Source organism: Diospyros lotus, chromosome 1, assembly GCF_014633365.1.
Source record: "Diospyros lotus cultivar Yz01 chromosome 1, ASM1463336v1, whole genome shotgun sequence".
Taxonomy (NCBI): domain Eukaryota; kingdom Viridiplantae; phylum Streptophyta; class Magnoliopsida; order Ericales; family Ebenaceae; genus Diospyros; species Diospyros lotus.
In genome coordinates, this window is record NC_068338.1 from 11,169,060 (window position 1) to 11,185,171 (window position 16,112).

Consider the following 16,112-nt stretch of genomic DNA (forward strand, 5'->3'; position numbering starts at 1 on the left):
AACGAGAAATGCATGAGAAATTTTTATATAAGAAAGAGATAAGTTTTGCTACAAAGACACCATCACGACAGAATCGGTCATTGATGAGAAAAATGATAAAAGAGAGCAAAATAATGGAGGTCAACTCTTCCTCACAAAAAATCATGGCATTTGCATAAAAAAAAAGAGAGAGAGACAAACATTGTGGCCTTTGCAACTTGTTTTCAAACAATCATTCTAGTTGAAAGGGTTTCATTCCTTGGTCTCTAAAATTCATAGCCTTTGTAACAAAAAGGAAGCGAGAAAAATGTAAGAAAAAAGTAGAGAAAATAGAATAATAAAAGGGTAATATGTTCTTTCTACATATATATTTTTTAATAACAATGGGGTTCTTTGTTATTTTTGATAACTCAAAAAATTATGTATTTTTTTACAAAATCTAACGAGTGCGTAAGCGTAATTTACCTTTTAAATGGCTAATGCTCTCTCGATTTCATCAATCATGAATTTGTGATACAAGTGCGAACAATTTTTGTGAGACATAAGTACCTTTTAAGTTGGAAAAACCAACAACCATGTGAATGAGTCCTCTGGGATACGCTCCTTTAAAACACGCTCCTTTGAATCTACCTTTTAAAACAAGCTCATTGGAATCTACTTTTTTTATTAAATGTTTATTAGTATATATTTATTTATTTTAAGAAGAGGTGGAACATATATTATATTATGGATAATAAAACCAAAACATAAAAATCTATTAGTCACAAAATAGCCCCCAAGTAAAACTATAACAAAAATTAATATTAACATATGGTGTGTTTGTAGAACTAAAACATAAACAATGAATCCAAACAATAAGAATAAACCCAATTTAATTGGGGAAAAAAAAAAGAATCAATTCTAGGCATAGAGATTATAAAAAGGAAAAGCACAAACCGGATTGACGTACGTTGAGTTAGATTACGAAATGTTCGAATTACCTCTTTTGGGTACAGAGGAAGTTGTCGGAGTCAAATCAGGAGATGCTGCTAGAGGGGTCTTGGAGCGAGTCATGGTAAAGTTAATCAAGGGAGGCTTAACTCTGTGCAAGGATTTGAATTTGACGAGAAGAAACAAAAGTTTTGGATTGACAAAGAATTTGATTTGCACAAGAATTTGAAGGCGAGTGGGTTTGCATAATAAAAAATATTCCCACTATTTTTTTATTGGGAGGCTTAATAATCAGTGCAAAAATTTGCCTGCTAATTTTTATTTAATTTGGGTTTTTTAAATGTATATTTTAGGGGGAATGATTCTCGCTATTTTTTTTTATATTTTATATTTTTTAATTTTCATTATTTCAAATTTGAAAAAAAATTAAACTTATCTTTTAACTATAATTTATATATTTTATAATAAATTTTTTTTTTCGCAATGTAATTTCGAATCATAGATAAAAATTTTATAGTGGGAAACTATATTTGGTGGTAAACAATTTAGTTCATTTAAATTGCCATGATTTAATAGTTATGTAGTAAAATATTAACTTTTAATAAAAGAGAAAGAGTTTTTGAGGATGTAAATGGGAGAATAAAAAATTAATAAGGAGGGAAAGGGTGCGGAGTTAAAAGGAGTTTTTTTTAGTGTTTCTTTTTATAATTTATTAATAAATTTAAATAATATTATTTATTTGAAATTTAATATTTTACCATATAATTAAAAAATAAGACTTAAAGATGATTAAATAATTAAAAGACCTTTAAATCAATTCAAAAAAAAATGTTCAATAAAAATATTATAGATATGTAATAATAAATAAAATTAATGTTTATGTATTAAAAATATATAATTAATTTTCATATATAAATCAATGAAAAAAATAGTGCTCCTTATGCGACTTAAATATGGAATTTGCAAAAATCGAGAGCCTTAAGATGGTTCGCCTAACCACGAGACTATACAATTAAATCTGCAATTTTAAAATTTGGAAAAACGTCGCCTTTCAAATATGATTGTTAAAAGGTAGTCCCAAAAAAGTCATTGTGAAATTCTTTTGGAAAGACTCTCCCAACAAAATTTCTTCTCTTGATATGTTAAAATTAGTGGAATAAATATTATGATTATGTAAAATAGGAAAAAATATATATAATTAGCTTACCTTAAACTCACTCAAAGCATATAATTATTGATATAATCAATTGATGTATTAGAGCCAAATAATTAATATAAAATAGTTGAATTCTTAATCAAATAAATTAATCTTTATACGATATTTTTCCAAAAAAGCAAGTTTTGATAATAAAAAATTAATTTTAGAATTTCAAAAAAAATAATTATTGGATCAAAGTCATTTTTTAATATATGAACCATTGCAGTTGGGAGAATCCATTGACCAGTTCTAATCGTTGGAATCACAAGGTGATTCAAAAGTTGACGACAATAATACTTTTTATGAGTTATTGAATTGATTTTACTACTTGACTGGACTTGACTAGGAGGATTGATGTCTTATAAAATACGCTCCGAACATGTAGAGTTCTAAGAAAGTTATTGCGAGATCCTTTCGGATGGACCTTCCTGGAATAATTGTTTCTACCAAAAATATTACCTTCTTTGGGAGAATTATCCCGAATGAAGGGATACAACAATAGTTATGTATATTAAAATTAATGAAATAAGTAGTATGACTATGTAAAATAAAAAAAATAAATATAATTAACTTATCTTAAGATCACTCAAAGCATGTAATTATTAATATTAATATCATCAATTGACGTATTGGAGTCAAGTAATTAATATAAAACAATTGAATTCCTAATCAAATAAATTAATCACCATGAGACCAAAAAATCTCATAATTGTGTCACCATAATCATATAAAATAGTTGAATCCCTAATTAATTTTTAATTTTCAGCTATGTGGTAGTCAGTTTCGATCGTTGAGCCAATCCATATATATATATATATATATACATACATATAAATCTTCTTCTTTATCTTTATTTTTAAATATTTTGAGAGATGATGGTTGTTACTACAACAAATTTACCTTTTTGCTACGATTTTTTTTTTTTGTGCAGTAAATTTCATAGCAAAATGTTGACATTTTACTACGAAACTATTAAATCTTTGACAACTCAAAGGGGCTAAATTTTTTTTCTGTGTAGTAGCAGAGGACGAAAGATGCTTGGAGATATAAATATTCATATTGTGTTAGTTTTTAACTATTTTTATTTTAGGATTTAATTGCATTACATGTATTGGTATTATGTGCTTGTCACATTCAAATGAGTTGGAGATTGTGACTGACATTAATTTTATTTGATGTGATTAATTAAAAGTTTTTGAAGTTATGTATTGTGTTTTAAATTTCATCTAAATTGTAAGGGTTGGTGTAGGTTTAGTATAAAATGTTATTCCCAAAAAATGGAATTTTTTTTACTACGAAATTGAATTTCCTTAGGCGAATCCCACATCGGCCATGCATCGGGGGGAGATCTGGGACTGGTTGTAAAGTCGCATGATGAGGACGTCATGTGCTCAAGGGGGGAGAATGTAATACCCCGAGAGCCCAAAGAAGTTAGTATATATCGAGGATAGTGTAAGGAAGGAAACAACACCAGTTGGATACCTTTTGGGCTGAATGTTGGCAAAGAACTCCCAAGTTAAGCGTGCTTGACCTGGGGTAATCCAAGGATGGGTGACCCCCCTGGCAAGTTCATGTAGGCCCATCAGGGTAAGTTGTTCTGGTCCTTCCTATCGCTCGAACGGGATGTTACAGATATCATAGTGATTTATTAATTGTATATAGAATTAATTATGAAAATGTACCTTTTGATTACAAAAATATTGGTAGAGAAAATTAATTTGCTATGAAAATTCGTATGTGAATCAACTTGTTACGAAAAATGATATGATTAGGTACGATTTGATGTAGTTAAAAATAAGTATTTTTTTATAATTTAATTTTTATCGCAAGAGTTGTGTTATTTGCTACGAAAATAGACATCATCAACTACAAAAATCAGCATCATCACCTACGAAAATTGACATAATTAGCTACGATATATGTCGCAGTAGAAAACTAATATTTTCTCTACGCTTCTTTGATCGTAGCGAAAAATGTATTATTCTCTACGAAACCTTAAATCGTAGCTTAATACTATTAGCTACGAGGCTTTATGTACGATTCATGCTACGAATAAAATTTCGTAACTGATTAGTTTTTGTTATGAAAATTAAAATTTTAACTATAAAAAAATTCGTAAAGAAAATCAAAATTTGTTGTAGATATGAATATAGTATTTGACCTCTTTGTGACTTTTGTTTTCAATGATAAACTAAGTAAGAAAGTGTCACATATGTCATCAAATGATGGGACTCAATATCAAAGTCGCTTGATGTAAACACATGCAAGAAATAGAGAGGTTGATACTTGTAAGAGAAGTTGTTTCTTCAATTTAGAAACCTAAGTTGTAGATATGATATTAGGAATATTCGTTCTTTCTTGTGGCAGGAGATGGCTACATTCTTAAGAGTACAGGGGAGTTATCCATCATATGCTAGCTAGCATGGAGTGAATGAATGTTGAAACCTGATAAGATGGATCCCTTAACTCCTGCAACTATTTGTATCTCTGTTAAATATTTGAGTTAATACTATCTATATTGGAAATCTTTCAAGTAATTTATTTAATTGGCAATCATATAGTTTTTATGTGTCTATCTGACCCAAAAATAGAAATTTGAAGTTTATATCAATATACCATTGCCAACAATCCATTGCAAGTTTGAAATTTAAGTTACAGCTAGCAATAACAACATAACATGCACTAAAAATGTATAACTATATATGTTGTTAATTATTTAATTGCATAACATAATTTGCTATTTGAGTATAATTTGTACATGGAAAAAACATGACATCATGGCATATGCATACAATTTTAATTTTGTTGTTAATTGAAGTTCATAATATAATTTGTTATATTAAGATGGGTATAGCAAAACATTACAAGGTGGCGTGTGTATACAACTTTGCATGTGTTTACATGTATTATAAACCATCAAACTATTTCATGGAACTGTCATAAAATGTGATGCGTGTAAGCATTACTATATCAATCAATCATAATCTTTGAATATCCCATGATTTTAGAGCCCAAGAATTTGAAAGAAAACTTAAGGTAAATTTTCTTAGGGCACCCCTCCCCCAACCTAACAAATTAATTTTTTCTCTAGTTTAATTAATTTTCTAGCAATTTTTAGCCTACTTTTTAATTTCACTCATTCATAAAAAAAAAAAACATATAAGAGTTTTTACGTAGCAAGAAGCAACCCAAATTACAAAAGAGTAAAGTTATCAAGGTTTTGATAACTAGGTATCCAAAAAATTATGCATTCTCAAATTAAAATTCTAATAGATGGAATAGTATAGATATAAAATATATGTGTATACTATTTGTACTTTTATACAAACTTGTGAAGTAGCAGCAACAAGCATTTACCAACACAAAAAAAACTTGAGATACGAAACAAAACCAGCCATTGAGACGGGAGAATTCGAAATACAAAAGCAACATATCGATTGAAAGGAAAAACCAATAATACAAAACAAAACTCAAGAAAAAAAAACAGTTTTGAGAGTATAGAAAAAAATAGCAAAAGTGACTCTTCTTGGAATTAGGTGGTAACGTAATGGATTGCATTTGTGTACTATAAACCTTTGATGGTAAAGTATTAGACTTGGATTACACACGTGTAATATGAACATTTAACAGTACAATAGTGGACTTTGATTTTGAAGTAACTTTTTTTTTTTTTTTTCTGACCAAGTGCCATAGCAATTAAATCTATTATATGTAATAAAACAAAAATATGTAAGTATTTTTAACGTATCTATCCATTAAACAAAAATATGTAAGTATTTGAATTTTGGCCGAAAGTGGCAAAAAAATGAAACTTGGAAAGCCTAATGTTGTAATACCCTAAGTCATTATAAATAAATAGTACATTGGTTTAATTAAATTATGTTTATATGATATGAAATTTAATTATTTAATTAAGGTAAGATGATACCAGAAATAATATAGGTATGTGACCCTAAAGAAATTATGGAATATTAAGATAAATAATTATTTTATTTAGTGGTTAAATGGGATTTTGTAGGTATATATAATTTTAAGTAAATATGTATATAGCTTGTGTGTATACAATTTAGTATATATGTATGTATGTAAATAGCTATACGTGTATGTATACATGTATAAATGTATGTATATATATATAAAAAAAATCTGAAAAATCCGGATTTTCGCAGAGCAGCGCGCGGCCAGGGCATGGTCGCGCCTGCAATCGGCCGTCAAGGAGGGGGGGCATTAATGGCCGAGGTGACTGGCAGTACAGCTTCCCGGCCATGTAGGGTTTCGATTGGACGTTCGCAACGGGGTTTTTGGCTATAAATAGCCGAGTCCGCGCAAGCCCAGCTATCCGAAAATTTTGAGGCTTTAATCGGGCATTTGGTCAGTGTTTGAGAGTTTTCGTGAGTGGGGTTCTGATCCTCGAGGTGTGGGCAACGTTCCTGGAGCATTTGGTGCCCAATGGAGCAGTGAAGAGGGAGATCCAAGCATCGCCGGAAAATCGCAACCTCGCCGGAATCGAGGCTTTGACCGACGATTGGAGGTATTTGTTGTTATTTTTTCTTAATTTTGAGGTTGAAATTGGGTTCGGGGGGTCGGGATTTAGGGGAGTAGGGGCTTCTTTCGAATCTTCGGGAAGCGGCAGCGTCGCTGGCGGTGATAGGGCCGTCGGAGAAGACGACCGTGAGGGAGGGGGTCGGGCGCGTGGGCGCATGCGCCCGCAAGTGAGGCGAAGGCACGTGGCCCACACGCGCCCGCCAGAAGAAAAATAAAAATAAAATAAAATAAAAAGAAAAAGAGATAAAATCTTGCAAAATTTTTTTATTAAATCTGGAATGTTGTTTATGATTTATTTTGTAAAGAAATTTCTGGAAATGCTAAATTTATTAATTATCTAAGTAGATTTTTCTATTATAGAAATAAAGAAAAAATAAGATTTTAATTCAGAAAATTCCAAGGAAATTTCAGAATGTTAGAAGTATTATTTAAGAAATATTAGTGAAGAGAAATTGAATAAAATAAAGATTAGATAATTATTATGTAATAATTATATATTTAGCTGTTAGGAAATAAAGGAAAAATAGGAATTTAAGTTGGAAAATTCCATGAAAATTTTAGAATGATAGAAATATTTTATAAGGGATATTAGAGAAGAGGAATTATAATTTTTGAAATACTAGATAATTCTTATGCAATTCTTGAAGAAATAAGATTTAGAAATAAATTATGAAAATTATGGAAAAATAGTAAAATGATATGCTGAAAAAATAAGTTTAATGTCTAGGAGTCCATGAGGGCGAGAAGTAGTCGCTCGACACGATTTCGAGACTGACTCGTCTTTCGAGGCAACTTAACGGTAAGTGTACTGTTTCAAGCTTAGTACGATTATGCTTACGTCATATTGATATACTATGAAATATAACCATTACGTAGATTGCATCCATGACATGTCTATGAAATGCATAAATACACGTTGATATTGTTGATCACACGCATATGAGGCCGTATGGAGTACGAACTGGCACCGCTGCCTTACCAAGGGTGCACCCATACACCCCGGCTTCGAAAGAGGTGGCTGCTAAAATGGTTGGTAGCATGAGAGGTGCAGTTGACACCTACGATGAAAGACATTGCATACACTCATGACAATGCATTTGGTACCCTTACTTAGATGGTTCATCATCTAACATGGGTTCGCCCCTGGAACATTCAACGTTCCAGTCGGGACTTGCAGAGATGATTTCGAGATTGGTGATGAGTAGGGACATGAGATGTCCAGATGCGAGTACATGTACCGTGTTATGTTGTAATATGGATAGTTTAAGAATTGTGTACATTGTATTTATCTTCAGACGCTTATGTATTAACTTTGTAATGAATGCCATATCCAGTTACTGTTATATGCATTGCCATGAGCAGGTTCGATTCAGCTTCCGCTTTGTAATTATTTTCTAGTGTAAACATCTCGTCTAGCACTAGATAAGGTCTTAGGGAATTTTGGAGATAATGTAATTAAAAAAATATATATAGACCAAATTTCCTAAGGCATAACACGCCCAAAAAGGCGAGCTGTTACAAATGTGATAGAGGAAGTTATAAGGGTTGTTATGGAATTTTCGAGGACTCAACAGGCTTCATGGGAAGGCCTAAAAGAGGTTTAGAAAATCAAGGGGGGTTAAAGTGCAAAAAAAAAAAAAAAAAGAAATTGAGGAAGGTGAGGCAGCCATGGCCGTCGGCCACCACCAGCCAAGTTTCGACCGACATCGTTATGGCCATATGAGGGCACGAGTATGGGCCCCACGTCATAGGGGGAGTTGATTGGACAGGTCATGGGTCGAAGATTGGCCGGGTATGACCGAGATCGAGTAGCATAGGACAGGGCATGGTCGCAGCTATCGAAAAATTGGGGAGGGATTTTCATGATAAAATTATTGCACTACAGTACTATTCTTGAATAAGGATCTTGCGCATTTACCTAATAAAGAAAAGAAAAAGGATATTGTCAAACTATGCACCAAATCTCTTTTTCAGAATAAAAATATTCGATATGTATAAATAAAAAAGTTTTTTTGGCTAGTCTAGATGATACCTTTTTGATGATTTAGACCATGTTTAAGATATTTTTTAAATAATTTTTAAAATCAATTTATAAAACGCACTCCTTTGAATCTACTTTTTTTATTAAATGTTTATTGATATATATATATATATATATATTTTTAAGAAGAGGTGGAACATATATTATATTATGGATAATAAAACCAAAACATAAAAATCTGTTAGTCACAAAATAACCCCCCCAGTAAAATTATAACATAAATTAACATTAACATATGGTGTGTTTGTAGAACTAAAACATAAATAATGAATCCAAACAATAAGGGAAAAACCAATTTAATTGGGGTAAAAACAAAAGAATCAATTCTAGGCATAGAGATGATTATAAAGAGGAAAAGCACAAACCGAATTGACGTATGTTGAGTTAGATCACGAGATGCTAGAATTACCTCTTTTGGGTACAGAGGAAGTTGTCCGAGTCAAATTAGAAGATGTTGCTAGAGGGGTCTTGGAGAAGGTCACGGTGAAGAATCAAGGGAGACTCAACTCTGTGCAAGCATTTGGATTTGACGAGAAGAAACATAAGTTTTGGATTGACAAAGAATTTGAAAACTTAATTCTCTAGAGTGGGTTTGCATAATAAAATACATGCCCACTAATTTTTTATTGGGAGGTTTAATGACCAGTGCAAAAATTTGCCTGCTAATTTTTTTTTAATTTGGGTTTTTTAAATGTATATTTTAGGGGGAATGATTCCTGCTTTTTTTTATATTTTTTAATTTTCATTATTTCAAATTTGAAAAAAAAAATTTAAACTTACCTTTTAACTACAATTTAATAATTTTATAGTAAAATCTTCTTTTTTTTTCGCTATGAAATTTAGAATTATAGATAAAAATTTTATAGTGAAAAACTATATTTAATGGTAAATAATTGAGTTCATTTAAATTGCCACCATTTAATAGTTATGTAGTAAAATATTAACTTTTAATAAAGAGAGTTTTTGAGGATGTAAATGAGAGAATAAAAAATTAATAAGGAGGGAAAGGGTGTGGAGTTAAAGGAGTTTTTTTTTAGTGCTTCTTTTTATAATTTATTAATAAATTTAAATAATATTATTTATTTGAAATTTAATATTTTATCATATAATTAAAAAATAATTAAATTAAAAGTTAATCAATCTAAGACTCAAGATGATTAAATACTTAAAAGATCTTTAAATCAATAAAAAAAATGTTCAATAAAAAGATTATAGACATGTAATAATAAATAAAATTAATGTTTATGTATTAAAAATATATAATTAATTTTCATATATAAATTAATGAAAAAAATAGTGCTCCTTATGTGACTCAAATTTGGAATTTGCAAGAATCGAGAGTTTTAAGATGGCTCGCCTAGCCACGAGATTATACAATTAAATCTGGAATTTTAAAATTTGGAAAAAACGTCGCCTTTCAAATATGATTTTAAAAAGGTAGTCCCAAAAAAATTATTATGAAATCCTTCTGGAAAGACTCTCCCAACAAAATGTCACCTTTCAAATATGATTTGGATAATTACTCCAAATAAAGAGCTACAATAGTAGTTATATATGTTAAAATTAGTGGAATAAATATTATGATTATGTAAAATAGGAAAAAAAATATATAATTAGCTTACCTTAAACTCACTCAAAGCGTATAATTATTGATATAATCAATTGATGTATTAGAGCCAAGTAATTAATATAAAATAGTTGAATTTTTAATCAAATAAATTAATCATTATATGACGTTTTTCTAAAAAAACAAGTTTTGAAAATAAAAAATTAATTTTAGAATTTCAAAAAATTAATTATTGGATCAAAGTTATTTTTTAATATATGAACCATCGTGGTTGGGAGAATCCAATAACTGGTTCTACTCATTGGAATCATGAGGTGACTCAAAAGTCGACGACAACAATACTTTTTACGAGTTATTAAATTGATTTTACTACTTGACTTGGACGATTGATGTCTTACAAAATACGTTTCGAACATGTAGAGTTCTAAGAAAGTTGTTGCGAGATCCTTTTGGATGGACTCTCCTGGAATAATTGTTTCTACCAAAAATATTGCCTTATTTGGGAGAACTATCCCGGAGGAAGGGATACAACAATAGTTATGTATAATAAAATTAATGAAGTAAATATTATGACTATGTAAAATAAATATAATTAACTTATCTTAAGATCACTTAAAGCATGTAATTATAAATATCATCAATTGATATATTGGAATCAAGTAATTAATATAAAACAATTGAATTCCTAATCAAATAAATTAATCACCATGAGACCAAAAAAATCTCATAATTGTGTCACCATAATCATATAAAATAGTTGAATCCCTAATTAATTTTTATTTTCGGGTATGTGATAGTCAATTTCGATCGTTGAGCCAATGCTGATTTGATAGTCAGTTTCTGTCATTGGAATTCAACGTTGACAATTTGACAATAAAAAGAAAATTAATTTTAGACTTACAAAAATTAATAGAATATATATTATAACTATGTAAAATGAAAAAAAGAAGGAAATATAATTACCATAACTCAAAGCATATAATTACTAATATAAAAAAGTTGATGTATTAGAGTAAAATAATTAATATAAAATAGTTGAATCCCTAATCTAATAAATTATAAACAATAAATTATAAAAACTCAAAATAATCCAAAATTTCATAATATAAAGAGTAATATATATATATATAAATAATATTTTATTTTATATTAATTTAAACAATAACAAGGGAGATATGGCTTCCGTCCCTCACAATTCAATTGAAACGCTGCCCGCTGCTGTGTTGTCTGTCGAGTTGCCGCTTCCGTTCCGTTCCGTTCCGTCCCTTACAAAGCAATGTTTAAATTTATTATTATATTAATTTAAACAATAAAATGGGAGATATTTTATTTTATATTATTAATTAATTAATTTAAACAGTAACAACATTTGGGAGTATATAGACCTCCGCCCAGTTGCCGCAACATTCCTCTCTCCAACGGTTGAAAATCCCAATTTGTTCAAAATCACTCCCAGCTATCTTCGAGTAACGGGCAGAAGAAGAAGAAGAAGAAGAGGAAGAAGACCTGCATTGCGTTGGGGGTTCCGATTCTCGCTGATTTCGACAGGTCCTCTCTCTCTCTCTCTGTACTTTGATTGCAACGTCGAGCTTCGAACCCTAAGAATTAGGGTTTGGCGATTCGATCCTTCACGAGAGAATTCTGGTAAACGTTGCACACATACACAGATAGAGAGGGATTTAGTGCAAAGAAGCACAAAACTCAAAGATTCTGAATTAAATTACGAGATTGAGTCGATAAACTGCAGAACAGAGAGACCTACTATAAGAGAAGACGATCGTAGATGGACATCGTTGTGGATTGGCTTTTGCGGAGGGAATGCGAATGTGCGAAACATTACCAATAGACGAAGAAGAAGCGAGGTCAGTTCTGGCGTTGACGCAGAGGGAAGAGAGAATAGGCGGTTGAGAAGACGACGACATCGCCATTGCCAAGAGCTTGAACTTCGGATTGGGAGCGCAGAACAATTAATTTAAACAGTAACATGGGAGTATATAGACCTCCGCCCAGTTGCCGCTACATTCCTCTCTCTAACGGTTGAAAATCCCTATTTGTTCAAATTGACTCCCAGCTATCTTCGAGTAACGGCAAGAAGAAGACCTCCATTGCGTTGGGGTTCCGATTCTCGCTGATTTCGACAGGTCCTCTCTCTCTCTCTCTGTACTTTGATTGAAACGTCGAGCTTCAAACTGTAAGAACTAGGGTTTGGCGATTCGATCCTTCACGAGAGAATTCGCATCCCATTCGGAACAGAGGGATGAACAGAATGGGGATCAGAATGATGACATGGGCAGGGCAGACCTTCATTGGCACTACCATTCCCTCCGGTGCCCCCTCCACAGCCTCTTTGGCATCAGGCTTTACATCATTCTAGTTGGTCAGTCTCGACAGAGCATGCACCGCTCAGATCTTGTGTCTTCTTTTATCTATTAGTACTTCCGTGGTAAAACCTTGAAAAGAAAATATAGTCCTCTTCTCTAAAATAGGCGTCCTCTCATTAATTAGTGCTTAGTAGTATATAGACGCTCCATTCTTTTCTGAAGGAAAGGCATTTTCTCAAAATCACAGCCCATGTTTCCTTTGTATGTTAATTTTAGTGCGAGAGTGCATATTCGGACATTCCATCCAAACTGGTTATCTCCATTGTCTTTTTTTAATCACTTGTGGATGCAAGTGTTGTATTATATTTGTCATGATTTGATTTATATAATCTATTATACACATTTATCTTCTGTAATATCCATGTTAGGAATCTTATAATTATTTGTTGTTTTCTTTTTATTTTTTTAGCCATGGGGTGGGGTGGGGAGGTGTGGCATCAATAGGTTGGTGGGGAGCAAGCCACGTTTGTTCTGCCGCTGTTGTCCCCTTTTCTTTTTTGCAGGTATATTTTGTAGCCCATTCTATTTATCTTCATGCTAAGCTTTGATTTGCCAATTCTATGATTCCATGTTTCTTCTTCAACTAGCGTTGATTTAGTTATTTGAAGTGTTATATCTATCTATATATGCACACATATATTTTTTCCCTGACATGTTTCTCATTTGTGTTTGTTTTGAGGCCTTGATTATCTGGATTAGCGAATGATTTTTAGCTGTAAACTCTATCGATTGAGAAGAAAGTACTTTATTTATGTGTCTAGGTTGCAATTTTTTACAGGTCTTCGTCATCTAAACTAAGAGGGAAAGGACTCCAAGGCAGAATTTGAAACACAGTCTGAAAAATGCATCACAGAGTAAACCTGTGCCTCGATTGGTAGATGCTGTTAGCGGAGGAGCCCTTTCATATCAGTCTCTGAACCTGCTGAAATATCTAAAGTTAATTATGTGAATTCAGGTGAGAGCATTTCATTGTTGATCTAATTATTTTTTGTCAATCAAAACTTGTCCTTACCTAACATTTGAATTAACCTTCAAGGCCTTGTTCCCTCAACAATTACAGCTTATAGTTGTCAGCATATATGCTTCCTGAAACATGCAAGGTCTGGATATTTGCTTGAATAAGTGTAAGGTTAATCTCAAAATTATTTGCTTGAATAAGAAGTCTGATAATGCTCGAAGTCACACCATTGATTGAGGGAACGGTATAGTCACGCAAAGATTTTGCCTTTTCAACTCTTACTATTTCGTCGTTCTTGGCTAACTATTGTTGCCTTTTCTTTTTTTTTTATAAAGAAAAATTTAAAAATCTAAAGAAAATAGTAATTATAACAAAAAAATAATAAATAAACTAACAATCTAAACAACTAAGATTTAAAATCATAAAAGAAAAAAAAATCAATTAAAATGACATGAAACAACTCGACAAGATAAAAAGTGAATAAATGACACATTAATACGATGCAATATGACAATTAGAAATAATAATAAAAAAAACCAACTTCCTAGTTTTGGACACTTAATAAAAAAATTAAATGCAATTAAATTGAAGAAGGAGTGACTAATAACCAGAAATGAAATAGAAAAATAAAAAAAAGGTTTAAATTAACAATTGAGTTAATTGGTATGAATATTAATAATGCCAATCCCCAGTAACGACACCAAAAACTTGATGGACAAATTCGCAAGTATACGAAATCGCTAAAGTAATAAACAAATAAATCAAATATCATTCCCATGGAGATTATATATTAATTACTAAAATTGATTAACCCTATTATTATTTAAACTATTTAGAAAAGTTATGATCAAACTAAACCTAAATAAAATATAACTAATTAATTTAATTTCAACAGATCTGAGAATAACAAAAAAAATCAAGATTAATTTATCATTAGGGTATTTTAAATTTACTTAAATCAATCCTATTTAATTTATTTGACTGATAATCAATTTTAATTATTTATGCAATGGTTGAACAACTGTAAATTGATGAAGGAAGTGATGTTTGTACAATTGGTGGGAACAAAGGTGAAATTCATGATCAAGTTAGCCCCTCTCAACCTTATGTTTCAGTTAGCAGCTATATGACTAAAAGATCAACATGTCCAATAGTTGTTGAGCCTTGTGATTGGCATCGTTCAACTCTACACGACCCCAATTTTATAGAAAATTATTTCAATGTAAAGATTATATTTTTCTTTTGGCCTTTTTCCAGGTTAGGCAAGTGTGTGGGGGGAGGTGGGTGGGGACATCATGATGGCATATCTACTAATCACATGCTTGGCCGTGGCACATCAGCTGCATAAACTGGATGGCATATTTCAGAGGTAAGTGACTCTTCCTCATCTAGTTTTAATTCAAATTCAAATGATAGCGATGATGATGTTAGGATTAATCTTTCAAATATTTGTGAAAAACGTATAGTTGATGTAGAAAGAGCTTCAAAGAAAATCGGAACGTTAAAAAGAAAAAATCTTCTCTTAAGGATCAAACAAAAAATCTAGAATTTGAAAATGCAGCTCTTATTGAACAAAATGAAAATTTTCAATCTCAAAATTCAACCCTTGCTAATCGAAACAAATTGCTTGGAAATGAGTTAAAAGATTCTGAGTTAGATTTATCAAAATTTTTTGCAGGTAGCAAAATACTAGATAATATCTTAGAATTTCAAGGAGGAGATACTATGATAGAACTGGTTTGAGTTATGTTGAGAAAGACCATAAGAATTTTGGAAAACTATCAAAACCTAAATCCAAACTAAAATTTGATTCTAAATGTAAATTCTGTTAGTGTCATGGTCATAGAGAATTATTTTGTCTAAAGAAGATGAATATTTAGAATAAAGAAGGTATGGGTTCCCAAGGATGAGCTCTAGGAAGCTTCAAAAATGATTTGGGTAGTTAAGAATAACTCTTTGGTAGAAAAATAGGTTAGAAAATTCAAGGACTCAAATGATTGGGTACTTTATCTTAGATAGGTTTTATATGCAGTCCATGGGACTTAAAACAATTCAGCTTTGGGAGAAAATGATGTATCTCCCCAGGTAATATATTCTAATCTCACATCTCTTTAAATTTAAATGTCTTTGTTGAAATGGTTTTCAACCTTGACTGTTTGCCTTGATTACATATGCGATTCAATATTGATTATTTCTGTTTTCTGATTATTAAAGCCTTGAAGAAGAAATCATCTTTTGCTCATCACTATGAATTGTTTTGGATATGACCTTATGGTGTTAATTGAGGTACGTTTGTACCTGTGAAAATACATGCTAAATTATATTCTAGTGTCTTAAATGAACTTGCTCATTGAGTGCTATGTCCAAATAGACCTCATCAATTCTTGCCAAAAGGTGTTGGTGAATATCCTATCAATATCCGATATAATAACCCTCGGCACCCCGTGCAAAGCCACTATTTTGTCCATGAAAGCTCTGGCCACCTCTTGGGCCGTACCCGTATTGGGATGAGC

General features: G+C 31.2%; 2 long non-coding RNA genes across 4 annotated transcripts in view; one reads left to right on the forward strand and one right to left on the reverse strand.

Annotated features, from left to right (window-relative positions):
- Window positions 1-16,112, reverse strand: part of LOC127801729 (uncharacterized) — a 71,398-nt gene that overhangs the window by 12,044 nt on the left and 43,242 nt on the right. The window contains exon 2 of one of the 2 annotated variants that reach the window (XR_008023177.1): window positions 15,747-15,867. This is a non-coding gene — a long non-coding RNA (uncharacterized LOC127801729). Of the gene's footprint in view, window positions 1-15,679; window positions 15,868-16,112 lie in introns of those variants that run through there. The other variant, XR_008023176.1, reaches the window with a different exon arrangement.
- Window positions 11,643-16,112, forward strand: part of LOC127801719 (uncharacterized) — a 50,079-nt gene continuing 45,609 nt past the window's right edge. Inside the window, exons 1-4 of one of the 2 annotated variants that reach the window (XR_008023174.1) lie at window positions 11,643-12,672; window positions 13,051-13,144; window positions 13,420-13,596; window positions 14,857-15,684. This is a non-coding gene — a long non-coding RNA (uncharacterized LOC127801719). The remainder of the gene's footprint in view (window positions 12,673-13,050; window positions 13,145-13,419; window positions 13,597-14,856; window positions 15,685-16,112) is intronic. The other variant, XR_008023175.1, reaches the window with a different exon arrangement.